The sequence below is a fragment of the Nyctereutes procyonoides genome, unplaced genomic scaffold (assembly GCF_905146905.1).
Source record: "Nyctereutes procyonoides isolate TBG_1078 unplaced genomic scaffold, NYPRO_anot_genome, whole genome shotgun sequence".
Lineage (NCBI taxonomy): Eukaryota > Metazoa > Chordata > Mammalia > Carnivora > Canidae > Nyctereutes > Nyctereutes procyonoides.
Genome location: NW_026575121.1, coordinates 27,127,851 through 27,132,340, shown reverse-complemented (window position 1 = coordinate 27,132,340; position 4,490 = coordinate 27,127,851). Strand labels below are relative to the sequence as shown.

General features: G+C 39.6%; 1 pseudogene; it reads left to right on the top strand.

Annotated features, from left to right (window-relative positions):
- The first annotated feature begins 668 nt into the window (after nucleotides 1–668).
- On the top strand, nucleotides 669–1,440 carry LOC129516457 (40S ribosomal protein S4-like; annotated as a pseudogene).
- The last annotated feature ends 3,050 nt before the right edge of the window (nucleotides 1,441–4,490 follow it).

Genomic DNA, 4,490 nt, shown 5'->3' with positions numbered 1-4,490 from the left:
ATGCATTTTAGACTCCTGTCGCAATCTGCCACCAGATCTTTCTTTTAGAGATTTCTTGACTCATTTGGAGTTTGAGGTTTGTTTGTTTGTTTGTTTGTTTGTTTCTTCCAATGGTTTTCTTGGGTGAATTCCCTGAAAGCCCTAAATCCCCCCATGCCTGGCTGCTGATCTTTGACCCCCATTTAACTCAATATAAAAAACAAATCCCCTTTCTTGATTTGAATTGGAATTATTCATATCCCCCAGGGATAGTGTGGTCAGTTAATATACTATCCAGAAAAGAACAAGTTAGAACCCAAGAGAGAACTTTTAATAATTTGGCTGGGACAACATGTAGAAACCAGGCCTCCCCTCAGCAAGCTCTTGTCGGGCAAACCCTATGTGATTACCCAAAGGCCCTAACACGGAGCTTTGTCCACAACACATGCTCAGTAAATATCACTTCACTGATTGGTTGTGCTGTGTCATTTTTCTGATGTGCAGTTAATGCCATAGTACATTCTAAAGTTCCAACTTTTGTCTTTTTTTTTTCCTTCTGTTTTATAACTCCAATTGTATGCAGCAAGATTCTTCCCTGAATAATCTTAAACTTTCCCTACCAAATATTTCCTAAAAAGATATTTTGGGCTCTCTTTTCTGGTGTACCAGAAGGAGGCAATCCTCTTTTCATGCCTGGCAACAACCATGGTTCATGGTTCCATCTGAAGAGTGTGGCAGCTCCAACGCATTGGATGCTGGATAAACTGACTGTTGTGTTTGCAGCTTGTCCATCTACAGGTCCCCATAAGCTGAAAGACTATGTTCCTCTCCTCATTTTCCTAAGGAAAAGATTTAAGTATGGCCTAGTAGGAGATAAAGTAAAGAAGATCTGTATGCAGTGTTTTATTAATATTGACGTCAAGGTCCAAGATGATAGAATTTACCCTGCTAGTTTTATGGATGTCATCATCATTGACAAGACCGGGGAGAGTTTTGGTCTGATCTATGACACCAAAGGTCACTTTACTGTTCATTGGATTATACCTAAGGAGGCCAAGTAAAAGCTGTGCAAAGTGAGAAAGATCTTTGTGGGGACAAAAGGAATCCCTCATCTGGTAATCCATGATGCTCAGACCATCCGCTCTCCTGATCCCCTCATCAAGGTAAATGACACCATTCAGATTAATTTGGAGGCAAGAAAGATTACTAATTTCATCAAGTTTGACACTGGTCAAACTGTTAGAGGTGCTAATCTGAGAAAAATTGATGTGATCACCAATAGAGAGAGAGACACCCTCGTTTCTTTGATATAGTTCACATAAAAGATGCCAATGGCAATGGCTTTGCCACCTGGCTCTGTAACATTTGTATTATTGGCAAAGGCAATAAGCCATGCATTTCTCTTCCCCTATCTGCCTCACCATTGCTAAGGAGAGAGATAAGAGATCGGTGGGCAAATAGAGCAGTGGGTAAAATGATTTCTAGGTGATGTGATTGGAAGTACTTATACTCAATTAAAGATAATACGGCATGATTAAAAATAGTAATAAAAAGATTAAAATATATTTTTAAACATACCACAGTGTGTGTTGTGCAAGGAAGGAAGATACAACCACGAGCACAGAGGGTACATGGTGAATCCTTGCCTTCCCAGAACTTGCAGGGTAGATCTACCGCAGGACACGTGCAGGTAGACAGGTGATCACAGTGAGTGTGGCAAGTGCTGTGATGGGAACCAACACGTGCAGTGGATATCCCACACTCTTCCTCCCTAATGTACACCTACCGCTTTGCCAGCAATGCTCCATTATCTTTTGCTCCTCCCTCTTTCTTTCCCTGTTCCCACCACAGAACCCAGTACATCACTAAACTCATTCAATTCTATGTCCTAAATATCTCTCAAATCTCTTAAATTTTCTTCTTACCGCTGTGTTTCTTCCTAAGAAAGGAAAGCTGAACCATTTTTAAGCATTCATAAACTTCTAAAAGGAGACGATTACAGGATGACGTGGAAGGAGAAGGGGATAAGGCATTAGAAAGAGCCCCACAGAAAACCAATGTTAAAGAGAAATTACAAGGAAGATTGAGAAGTGGAGAGAGTTAGACAGAAAATCTGCAGAGTACACCGTCATGGAAACCAAAGGAAGAGTTTCCTGAAGGAGAAAGTGGTCAACCGTGTCAATGTTGCCAAGAGATCAGATAACATAAGGACTTAGAAGAGAGCACTAGATTTAGCAAAGTTTGTCACTTGAGATGAGTTTTTCAAAATCAGAGTATAGAATGCCTACTAGATGCAGGACTTTCTTTAAAGACACAGAGATTTACAGATCTGAGTTGCTTCTTTCCAGGGGTGAGTCGTGTAGTTAATAAGCAAAATTGCAAAAGCACCAGAAATATTCCCTCCGTCTTCTGCAGCCAAAAAAACCTGTAAATACTACAGTACATAATGAGCCAAATGAGTGGTACAAATATATCAAGTTCTCTGGAATGAATACTATAAATCAGGAAGTTGTGTTTTTTCTGATAATCTGTATTTTAAGATTATTGTTAACACCCTGGAGCATTTCCAGGTAAAGCAGCCAAGATGGAGAATGATTTACAACCCATTTTAATAGAAGAAATAACTGAATGATCAGAGTTGTTTTTGGATTAGTCAAGATAGCTATGATAGCATTCATCAAATATTTGAGGGGCTTTCATATAAAAGAAGAATGATATTTCTTTTGTATTGCTCCTGAGGATAGACCAAAAACAAATAAGGCACAGGCAGGCAGAAATTATCTCAATACTAGAGAAACAGAGGGAGAGAAAGAAGGAAGAAGGCGGAGGAGGAGGAAGAGAAGGGAAGGAAGAAAGAAAGGAAGGAGGAGGGAAGAAAGGCAGGCAGGCAGGCAGATAGGCATGCATTCTTATCAATAATAGCTGTTCAAAAATGCAATGAGCAGCTATATATATGTGTTCCCCATCTTTGACATGTTCCAGCAAAGGTCAAAGGGTGGAAAGTTCAACACGGCATCTTGCAAGATGCCTTCAACCTCTAAGATTCTGTGACTCCAGCTCAAATATGGTCACTTCCTTCCAAGGTGGCCAGAAAAGTCTTTGTGGAAGAAGTGGGATGTCCAATCTAGGAGATAGGAGATGGTTCAGATTCTGATGGATGAGCAAGAAAAAGAAGGGTATTAGAAGGAAAATAAATTCTATTGCTGGAGCCTAATTTCCACATAAGATTCCAGAGTCTTCAGAACCAAACTCACAAAAGCTTTCAATGCCAAGATGAGGAATGTGGGCAAAATCTTTTAGGCAGCAAGGAGCTATCAAGGAAGGATTTTTTTTTTTTTTTTTTTTTTTGCAAGGAATTACAATTCAATCAGGGAGAGCTTCAAGGAAGTTTGTTCTGGCATTTACTTAGGGGAGATTAGAAATGGGTGAGACTGAAAAAAAAAAAAAAACCCCAGGAAATTATTAGGAAGGCTAAGAAAATAGGAAATCCTAAACTCAGGGAATGGGAATAAAATTGAAGGTTAGAATAATGGAAACTTTTGGGAAAGAAGAATCCAAGGGACTTGGTGGCTGGTTATGTCAGGAAAGAGGCAGAAGGAAGAATCAGAAAAATGAATGAAAAGGTTTGAGTCCATGTAAGAGGGACGGTGAGAGAAACAGCGCCTTTAAAACAACAGGGTCAGGGAGTGTAATCTGAGAGGCCAGTCACAGTCTCAAGGTCCGAACGTGGGAAGCCAGTCTAAGAACTCTGGCCAAGACGACATCTCCAATTCAGGTAGTGTCTCACTAACATCCAGTGGAATATTACCAGCTGCAATGTCAGAGGAAATTGGGTTCCCTGATTTTCTAAATGAGCCAAGCTGTTGGGCTGGCAACCAACACACATGACAGGCACTTAGCCAAGCATAAAGCCACAGGTCTAAAACATGTGAGTGCGTAGATAAACCATCTCCAGCCTTTAGCAACCTAAGGGGAACTCACAGAAACAAATGAAAAAAAAAAAAAAAAAAAAACACTCCCCAAACTCCAGAACCATCTATTCTTTACCCTGCTGTCTTAGAGTAAAAACATGTATAAATCTATTGTGAGACCTACTTTTAGGGAAATAAGGCAGAGTGGGGTATTCTAAAGCAAAAGCATTTTTTGAGGCAGTACTTGAGATAATATGGGGGGAAGAAAACTCTTCAACATAACTTAGGCTCAGTCGATGTAGAAAAAGTAAATATAGAAACAGAGCTGATGAATTTGAACAATGTAGGGAACCAGACTGGATCATTCAGACTCCTAAAGCTGCTTTTTTTTTTTTTTTTTTTTTTTTTTTTTCTCAACAGTGGTTGGTTTTATTTTGTTTTGTTTTGTTTTGTTTTTGCTTGGATTATCTGGGCAATTACCTCAACTCTCTATTTCACTCTGGTTCTACAGACATAGCACTCTAAGTGTTCTATTTTTATCGTGTTCGAATAAGGACTGAACACAATGGAGCTCATTGAAATGAGCCTCACTGAAGGATT